General features: G+C 47.7%; 1 protein-coding gene across 2 annotated transcripts in view; it reads left to right on the top strand.

Moving 5' to 3' along the window:
• The first annotated feature begins 100 nt into the window (after positions 1–100).
• The window catches only part of CCND3 (cyclin D3), a 46,605-nt gene continuing 36,298 nt past the window's right edge, over positions 101–10,407 (top strand). The window contains exon 1 of one of the 2 annotated variants that reach the window (XM_026864177.1): positions 101–121. The gene's annotated coding sequence lies outside the window, so the exon portion shown is untranslated. Of the gene's footprint in view, positions 122–636; positions 841–10,407 lie in introns of those variants that run through there. The other variant, XM_026864176.1, reaches the window with a different exon arrangement.

Below are 10,407 nucleotides of genomic sequence, written 5' to 3'. Positions count from 1 at the left end.
TCCCCGCACACCCTCCGTGCCCGCAGCTGGCTGGGCCCGCGGGGGGTGGGTGCTGGTCTGGTTCGTGGGTTCCGGGTGCCGGTTGCAGCCTGTGGGCCCGCTGGGTGCTGTGAGCCAGCGGGTAAGGGTCTAAAGTTCAGTCCGCTTTGTTCCGAGGTTCAACAAAGCGCCTCTTTCATCTCTGGAGAGGTGCTGAAGCTTGTGGTTTCCCACTCCTTGATTGAGCAGCCTGGGGGGGAGAGCCCTCACCCTGCCTCTGCTAGGTAACCAGGAAAGCAAAACCTGTAATGGCATTGCTCTTGCTCTAGATTAGCCTGTGTTCCCACGAAGAAATTATTTACTAAAAAAGGTTGAAAAGTGCCAGCGGGATGCCAGGAACCCTGTAACCATGGGAGCACTTTGGGGTTTCCTGTTGTAATCAGTATGTACTCTTAGCTGAACCTCCATGTACCAGCTCGTGTCCTTAGATCTTTTGATCAAAGCTTTGGTGTCGGTTAAGTGTTTCAGAAAGACAGAACAGGAAACCCCCACACTACAACTCCCACCCCTTGCTTCCTGTTTAAGTACATGTGTGGGAGAGCAAGAACATTGTAAGAACCAATAACTGCATGTGAGAAGGGGGGGAAAACAAGTGATGTAAACAACAGCTGCCACGCTGGAAATTAAAGGTCCTGATCTCACTCGGTTTGGATGGCAACACAGCTTCCACACGCTGGTGGCTTTTCAACAATAGTGGCAAAATCTGTTAACAGATAGGGAAAGCGAGGAGGCAGAGGAAGGTGGAGGCTGGATTGTTCAAAGCAAACATGCCTGCAGAAGCAAGTATCTTGATCATCAAAGGTAGGAGGCAACATAGTTGCGGAGATTGAGAATGTAATATAGAGGGCAATCTTAGGCCTTGTGTGCTCAGGGACAAGGAAAACTATTGGCCAAGGGTTGGTGGAGTTTAATGATGCCAAAGATACTAAAAGTGGCTTGAAATGGCTGTGTGTGAGAGGGTTGGTGCTGACTGGGGATCTTGCTGCAGTTTGCCTGTGTGAATTCCCAGGGTGTCAGCATTCTGGCAAACCGTGAGGCTGGTTTTCTTTGGTGTTCCTCGGCAGAGATGTCTTGTCTCTGCCAGGACTTTGTGGTGGAGGTGAGGCAGGCTCTCAGCTCCCTAGTGTGTTAAGAAGAGATGTAGAGCTGTGTTCACAGCCATGCTGAGCCCTTGTGGCTTTCAGTTGAGGAACTTCTGGATGTCCGCATGCCAGCGAGTAAGCTGACACTGAAGATGAAGCTAAAAGGGGGGAAATGTGAGTGCTTAATTTTGGTAGGTTGCAATTTGCTGAGTAATTCTTGAAGTGTCTGAGTCCAATTGTTTGGATGGGAAGGGAAGTAAACTCTGGCAGGTCTGGGCTGAAAACATTCATGCGGTGCTGCTGCAAAGACAGACATGGACTGTGCCAGAAATGTCTGTAGGAGCACTGAGGGAGTTTCAGACTGGCTGGTACTATGCATGTACCATGAGAGATGCTGTGCCCCTTAGTCTCAGCTTGCCATCAGGTTAATTCAACCAATTTAGAAGTTGCTCTTGTAGCAAATCCAGGGGATGAGTAAATATTCTCATCAGGATGAGTAAGAGTAAATACTCATCAGGGGATGAGTAAAATCCAGGGGAGTAAGTGTGGACAGGTGCTTTTGCTGATGAACACTGTGTGCATCAGAGCACAGAGTAAGGCAGCATTTTCTCCTTGTAATATAATATGCTAGTCATCACACTTAGCAGGGGAAAAAAAGAAGAAATAAATTGTGGTGGTGTGGAGTTAGATCCTGAAGTCTTTCAGGTAGAAGAAAGGTTGGGCAGGGACCCGGTGCAGAGTGAGGGAGTAGTCCGCACGTGTTTGAGACGCGTGCAGGTCAGGACTTGAGTCTGCTCTTAACTCTGCTACTGACTTGCTAAGTCTCTCCTGTTCCCCATCTATGCAGTGAGGAGGATGAGGATATTTAGCTGGGTTATCTTACTGAGTTTGAGGGCTGCAGTGTAAATACAGCATGTAATTGATTCATAACTCCTTGTTGTTTTATTGCACTAGGATAGTCTCTTCTTAATCTCTTGTCTCCAGTACTGCGTAATGTCACTTTTCAGCCTGTTATTTACCACACTTGCCCAGAAAGAAACAAACCTGGCTTTCAGTCCCTGCCTTCAGGAGTGTTTGTGCACTTAACTGCTTCATGTAAAACACAGACACGATGCTGATAAACACAGATTGAGACCCAGCACCTTTTGGCTCTGGAGAACTAACTGCTGATCTGTAGAGCCACTCAGCTTCCCTCTGCCCCAGCTGACTCTTAATTATTGTTTTTCTCTGCAATGATTGTTTCTGTCCGTATGGATGGAGGGTATTTGGTGTCTTCCTGAGCTGGCCTGGGGCATCTTTCTGGGAATTGGAAAGTGGAGCCGAGCAGTTACTGAGAACATAGGCACAGTCTTTCTTCCTTCAGGTTTTGGAGGAAAGGAGCATTGCAAGATTTCAGACCCCCCACATCTGTCAGCAATTCTCAGCTAATTATTTCAAGTCTGAAATGCCCAGCTGCTACCCAAGCAATGCTGAGAGCCTTGTCTAACCTAGCCTGTATTCCCATCAGGGATCAAATGCCCCACAGAGCAATTCAGGCTGGAAGGGACTTCAGGAGGTCTCTAGTCCAGTCTCCTGCTAGAAGCAGACTCTGCTGTGAGGTCAGATGAGGCTACCAAATGTAAACTTTCCCATGCCTACTTGCATCATGCAAGCTCCTTCTGCAGCTGAGGAATCTGCCTGCCCGGACAGAGGCAAGGTCAGTGCAGTGCCTTCCTTCAGTGTTGCACATGCATCTGCAACATCCAGAGGAGCAGCCACAACTCTTCAGTCCTCTTCTGGCACCCGCTGTCTCCTGCTGTGAGCTCCCTCTACAGAGACAGGTTGTTGCAAGTGAGGCTGCTGAAATTCCAGCATAAGCATTATTTCCTGCTCTGGCTGAGGTGTTTGGCCTGGTTTGGGCGTGCTCCTCTGCATTTGATGCCTCTTGCTGATTCTTTGCCTGTATGTACTGCATTACCTGGTTTATTCATTTGTGGGAGCTATTGTGTAAGTAAGAGTGCTTCACAGCCCTGTGCTGCCTGTTTTTTTTACTCTCTAGGGAATATTCTTTTTTCTTCCTTCCCAAAACTTCGTAGACAAATTTCAGAAAAGAAACTGTTTAAGTCTCTTGCTCTTTGCACTCCAGGGGCTTTGGTTTGGGAAGGGGAGTGGTGGGGGAAGCCCTGCAGTGAGAAATGCTGTTAGAGGCTGGCTGCTGTGGTCAGTGGAGCAATGCATTGTTTTATTCTGGGCTCTAGTCCTGGCTCTGCCTGGACTCAGCCTGCTGAGTAACCATAGGCGAGTCTCTTTGCTCCATTTTATTTTCCCATCTGTAAGTACTGGCATTCCTTGTGAGATTCTTTCAGAGCTGATAAAAAGCAGCATCTGACATTCAAATACTCTTGGTGGTGATGCTGTACCCTTGGAAAGCTCTTCCCAGAGCAGTGCAGTCCATGTTGGACCCATCACGTGCACAGTGTCCAGAGCCTGGCAGAAATCCACTAGTCCACAGATTTGTAAACAGTCCTAAAATGATGGATACAGCATCCCTCTTTATGGTGTGGGTACATAATTCTTCCCTCATGCATAGTTCCCCTCTAACTGATGGGGTGGGAATAGAAAACTTCCATAAAGGTGCTGTTAGTTCGTGATTTAAGAGTTTCTTGCATGTCTCAAGTACTGGCTGCTCTGAAGTAACTGCTAGCAGCCACTAGAGGAGACCAGCTAGCCAAGACAAGAGGGGACTAGCAAAAAAGGAGCTCTTCAGTACCATGCTAAAAGATGTTGTTGCCAGGGATCCAATTTGACAGGGACAGAATTCGGAAGCGGAACCCTGCTGCCAGTTTGTGTCCATAGGTAGAGGACAACATCTTTATTTTGGAGCCCATGTGAAGTGGGAAATGATAGTGCCGCTGGAAGAATTCGCCATTTTAATGTGCCAGTTTCCTCTGGAGCGCTGTGAAATTGGTCATCTGGCAGCAAAACAAAAAATGCAGGATGGCGATAGTCTGTGTGCCTTCCTGGGCATGTTGTATTTTCCCAAAGATTGGAACCTTTCCTCGTTTTCCATTTTTTGCAACAGCAAAACACTTTCGCACTGGTGTCAAACTGAGAAAGGAAAAAAAGTTCATGTATTTTTTACTCTGAATCACATGCAGATTATTTAAAAGAACGGGTAGGACTTGGGATTCCCAGGTGTGTTGACACTAAACAGTTATGTGACCCCAGACAAGAAGATGAACCTTGCTGAGATACAGCTGAATGGTTATTTTGATACGTACAATCCCAGACGGGAAGCTGTAAAGCTTGTTGAAATTCATATTTAAAAAGAATAATAGGAACTGATGACTCTGGGCTCTTTGGGTAGGGAAAGCCCAAGGCTTTGTAATTTTTTTTTTTGAGACTGAGAGGTGTTCAGTGTAGCAGAAAAGCCTGCAGAAGGCTGGCTGTATGACCTTGATGTTTGAAAATCACAACTTTGCAAGAGGTGGTTAGTCAGATGGAAATTACTGAGCTCGATGTAGGGCTGAAATTCTGCAGCGTGTGTTAGACAGGAAGCCAGGCCAAATGATCTAATGTCCCTTTATGCTCTTAAATGTCACTGTGCTTCTGGCTTGCCAGAGAGATGTGCCTTGGACAGGCCCAGAGCAAAGGCTGGAGCTGCTGCCGTTGTGTCCTTGCAGCACCCAGCCCTGAAAGGAGGCAGCTGCCACTGCATGCTCTGGGTCTGCCCCAAGCCACCCTGGCACCGTTGCCACCAGAGGGCATGTTGTGACCAATGTGCTCTTAATTGAGCCCCTTAATTCAGAAACCAAAATAGTCAACAGTGAATTAATTTAGATTCTTAGACCCCTTAGCTGTGAGAATGCCACCAACATCCTCCCTGCACCCATTTGTTGCTGAAAAGCTCCTGTGAGCCCCCCCCCCAATTCCTTGGCTGACCAGATCTGAGGAGGTTTTGTCATGCAGCTTGACAGTGACAAACACTTGATATGCAGAGGAAGCTGCTGCTGGGCAAGGAGGGAGTAAACTGCACATCTGAGAATGTTTGGGAATTTATTTTCCCCCTATTGACATTGGCTTATGCCTTGCAGAAATGAAAACTGAAATGCAGAGAGCTTATAGCCATGCTGCTGCTATTTTTTTTTACTATTTTGAGAAATATTATTTGTTTATTGGTGTTGTTTATTCTCCTCTCTAAACCAGCACTGGTGTTATTGTTGGCAATAAATGTGTGTTAATTAAAGCCCCTTGAAGTAAAACCCTTGCAGATTTCTTGCTGGTTTTGTTATTTGGTAGAGGAGGCTGATCTTTGGCAGAAAGGACTGTCCTGCCTGGGCTCGTAGCGAGGCGTGGGGGGATGCGGATCAGCTCTCCGGATAGCGCTGAGGGGTTACATCTGGAATTTACATTCACCTTTTAAAAAGATGCAACATGCACAGAGGGTGGAGAAGCATTTCCAGAATGCAAAATGCATCTCAATGTGTGTGTTAGGCCTTCCAGCCATGGAGTTTTTCAGAGTAAAGCTTGAAGCTGTTTAGACAAACCTATAAATAACCACAAGGGGAGAAGGTGTCTGGTGGTGGAGGGCTCTTTGATCTAACAGAGTCATAACAAGATCCAGGTGCTGGAAGTGCAGGTCAGCACAGTTAAAACAGGAAATAAGATGCATCTCTTCATAGGGGAATGTAATCGGGCTCCTCAAGGGTGCAGTACACTCCCAGACATGTCAAAGCTCCAAATCAAGACTGCCTGTCTTGCTAGAAGATAACGCTGTAGTTCATCTGCAGGCTGCTGAGCTAGACAGAGAAATGAGGTGTTTATAGCCAGCTCCTAGCAGGCAGGCAGGGCTAGCATCCCTTCGGAGGTTGTACTATACAGCAGTGTCTGTGCTGGAATTAGAACCTGAAGGGTCCCTGGCTCTCCTCCCTGCCACTCGGGCAGCCTCCCTTCACCCAGTGTCTCCTTTTACAAGTTCTGCTCCTTAAGAATGAGCCTGCAACAGCATGGAGATCCCAGGAGCTCTGTTTGGCCAAATTGGAATTTCAGAGCATCTTTGCCGCTTAAAGCAGGTCTGAGGTGATTGGTGTTTGCTAGGCCTTTTATTTCAACACTATTCAGCTGATGTATAAACTGCTCCTTCCCATTCTACCAGCTCACAGCTATGTTTATGAGTCAGTGCCATGTCTAATCCACCAAGCATGTAGTTTGCTGAGAACTATTGCAGATCTCTGGTCAGCTTGTCCTGCCTCATCAGTGACTCAGTGGATGCTGTTCTCCATTCTGTCCCTCTGTCTGAAGCTGTAAGGTCCAAAGGTGATGAGGAGGTGGGTTAAGTCTTCTTTTGTGCAAATGGTTAGATGTGAATTTTATTTTCTGAGGAACAGTAGATGTTAGTCTGAGAGAACGGGTGGAGGAGCACTGCCAGGTTTAGGGGATGGTCTCAGCTGCAGATTCTTCCAGACAATGCAGATGCTCCTCACCTTTCCCTCTGCAGTTGAGAGCATGACAAGTTCTCTGCCCAATCTCATCTGCAAGCTGTCATTCTGACTTGCCATCCTTCCTTTGGGCAAACTGTTTGCAGCTGCTTTGGACATGTCAGATGCTGGATGTAACAGCCACTGATGCAGTCCCTTGGTATCAGGAAGGCTGTACATCAAAATATCCCTGATGGTGTTGGGTAGAGCCAATGGCATGTTCAGCAGAGAGCCAACACTTGTCTGACCCAGCCTCTCTCCTGTCTTGTCGAGGGATGATGATGATGATCTGGCTGCCAGGGACCCCTGAAACCACTTAGAGGAACCCTGGGAGAAGAGATGTTGCCTCTGCCTTGCCCCTAGCATGGATTGATCAGAGCTAAATGTCTGACCCTAAACTTTCTCAAATCTTGAATCCTCCTCTTCTCCCTCATCCTTGGCCAAAAATGGGCAAACACAATGCACAGTTGCAGCAAATCCAGAATTATCCATTTGCTGACCCCTGTGTCCACATTTGTCATATTTTGCCTTGGGCCATGAGCCCCGTTCTCTACCTCAAGTATCTGCCTTTTAAATGTCACCTTCAGGCTGTTAGAGGAAATACTACACAGCAAGGTGGGCACTGTTTCTCCTGTAAAGCTCATGTCAGCATTAAAGCTAGGCTGGGATGATGTCTCCTACATGTTTTTTGCACACTTCCCTCTGTGGCTAACAGCTTGCCAGATGCAGCCATCTCTGCTCCGAGCCAGAGCTGCATCACATGTGCCGTTGATATTTTGCAAAGGGTAAGGTGTTGCTGCTGGCCCCACAGGGTGACAGCCTTACCCCGGAGCATGAGCACCAGCAGCTCTCAACTCCAAAGAGGCCACTTACCACATTTGGGTTTCTTACTGCTGTCTGTGACAAATATTGCTATCGTTTCAGGAAACCACACGGTGGGTGTTGCCTTTTCAAGGTAGGGGTGGGGGAAGGAATCCTGCTCCTCCATGTGTAGGCCCAGGGATGGGGTGGTGGGATACCTCTGCTCTCCAGGACAGGCTATGGGTAGCTGCTCTATTAGAACAGAGCAAAGCTGCCCACACTTTCCCCGGCAGGGAGCAACCAGGGCCAGCATGAGTAATTCCTGCAGATCATGGGCTGTGCTGTGAGTGGGCTGCCCTGGCTCCGCTTCAGGGTAGAACATCATGAAAGTTTGGAAAATTCTTCTGAGCTGTGGTTGTGCGATACTGCTTATCCCAGCTGGGCTTCTTTGAGTGCTTCCTATTTCCAAAGGACGGGGAAGCTGTTTGGGTGGCTTCTGAAAAGCTGGGTCTTGTGCGTGGACATGGCTTGCTGAAATTCTCCCAGGCTGGACTTGAGGGCTTTTAGTAGCTTTTAGAGTCACTTCCACAGCAATGAGTGACATGCTGCAAACTTCTGGCTGCTGCTGGGGTGCAATGACTAGAACACCAGCCTTAGAAGACCTGGTTCTGGCTTTGTCCTTGCTCTTTGTATTATAGCAATAAGTTTCCCTTTTTGTACTTGTTTTTTTCCCCCATCTTTAAAATGGGGCAGGGGGAAATAACTTAAGAGCTATCAGTCATTTGACTGGAAGAGTTGCAAAGTTAGGCAGCTGCTTACAGTTAAAGAGCGGGTAGGAATAATGGGGTTGAGAGGGACAGCTGTCACCTTTACTTGCCCATTAAATCTGTCATTTTAAGAATGCTAGTGTTTCTTTGCAAAGCACTTTGAGAAAATGTCTATATCTGTAAATCTGAGCTCAGAGTCTGATGAAAGTCACTTTCTTCCCAGCGGTATCCTGGAAATACAGAAGCAGCACCAATGGATGAAATGTAGGAACTTCTGTGAACGTATTGGACCTTCTCAACAGGTTCAAGCTGAGTTTAGAGTTTGGGTTGGGACTGATTCATCTTTGATCAAATCCATCTCCCTGTCCCCATTTTCAGATGGAATGAAAATTGTCACTATGAGGGCAAGAAGCTGAAAAGAGATTCTTCCTAAGAACAAAGCCTGAAATTTATTCATCTGTGCTCAGAAAAGGAACTTCAGGGGAAAAAGAAGGTTCCTTGGGAAGAAATCTTGAAATAAGCTGCTGGAAAAGTGAGGGGAGGGAGTTCTGTTAAATCACTTGAATAGCATTACTTTTCTTTCAAGAATTTTTTTTCCTCCTGAAAAAATGGCTCTTTTAGGGAGTTTCTTGGCTTCGGAAGGATCTGCATTGCTTAGTATCTCTCTCTAAATCATTACACCCTTCAAAAAGTGCTTCCTCTGCTAGCACAGAGGCATATTCAAACTGGAATTAGATGCTTAAAATCTTTGTACAAATGGGTGGAGAGTCCCAGCCGGCCACGTCTATACGTACCTTCTACCTGTGGCCATGGAAGACTCCATTGCCCAGGTGAGAGGTATGGTCAGGCCATCTTCACACTAGTTGCTCTGGGTGTTGAAAAAACTCTCTACCCTCTCCCACTTGTTCTCCCCTCCTTGAAAGGAAAGGGGGGCTCCAGAGCATGGCACAGAATAAGCTTGAGCTGGGAGAACTTCTATTTTCTCCAAATGGCTCTTTCCACAGCAGCCTGACCCAAAGTCTATGGAAGGCTTGGATCAGTCAGACCTAATGAGAACCCAGAACTGAATCCCACCAAACATTTCCAGCCCTCTAGACTTGGGGTGTAATGTCACTCCTCAGGCCCTTCGTGTGAGCCAGGCAGAGCAGTTTGTTTCTCTGGGGGCTTCAAGAAGCAGCAGTGAGACACAAGGGGTGAGGCAGAGATAGAGGGTGGCAGCAGCTGTTCAGGATGTGTTGCTGATTCTGTGACATCTCCCACCCTTTTTGGAAATCGAGAGTTTGGAGCAAGACAGAAAGCAAGAAGAAACAGCCCTTGATAAAGCCTCCCATAGATGACAGCCCTCTCCTTGAGGGGCTGTGACCCACAGCCTGTCTCCGGGATCGGCACCAGCTGGGAGGCAACGATAGGCTTTGCTGCTTACTCTGTTCACCTCCCTGCTCTGGGCACAGGGACGGATATCGTCTCCCTTCCTCCTCCCTCCTTTCCTCCCTCATGTCTCTGTCTTTTCCTCTCCAAGTCTGAAGTTTTCTCCATAACCTCAGTTAACTTGCCTTGGCAGAGTTTCTGGCTTGGCTCTGCTTGCTGACCCTCTGTTGTGCAACTCCTTAGGGACTTGGTCCCTTTGAGGGTCCCACATAGCGATGGTGGGCTGGGAAATCCCAGAGTATTCTGTGTCCTAGGAAATGCAATTTTGAAGAGGCAAAAGAAATAGAATGAGTAAAATGTTTGTGACTAGAAACTGTTGATGCTGGACCATGTTCCCTGGGCAGAGTTTTCCTCCAAGCATGACTGTGTGTCACTTGGGTTTGTCAGAGGAGCTCCGTCAAGCCAAGAGGATGCTGGTGTCACCCCAAGAACTGATCTTCCTGGGGATGGTGGCAATAGGACAACTATTGAAGTGTAATGGAGAGGGTATTTGCTGGAGCTCAGGGTGACACACTTGTGTGGCAGAGAAGTTGCGTGGGCTGGAAGCAAGGGGGGATGCTCCAAGGGCAGATGTGGAACAAGTTCTCTGTGGCTGTGAAATGATGGAGTTTGGCTGGAAGGAAGGAGAACTCTGAGATTGAGGGCAGCAAGGCTTATATTGGTCCATGGAGATGGGGAAGAGCAGGTCTGTGCTGGAGAAGGCTCCTTGGGCAAGGAGGACTGAGCTCTGCGCTGACTTCAGAGGGAGGGTTGTATGGGAGGGCAATGTAGAGCCTGGCAGAGCATGCATTTCCTCAGCCTCACCGACAGCAGGGTCTATTTTGGGGTAAATAT

Source organism: Athene cunicularia (assembly GCF_003259725.1).
Source record: "Athene cunicularia isolate RWA chromosome 26 unlocalized genomic scaffold, athCun1 chr26_part1, whole genome shotgun sequence".
Lineage (NCBI taxonomy): Eukaryota > Metazoa > Chordata > Aves > Strigiformes > Strigidae > Athene > Athene cunicularia.
The sequence above is the reverse complement of the archived record's forward strand: the minus strand, read 5'-3'. Positions and strand labels throughout refer to the sequence as shown.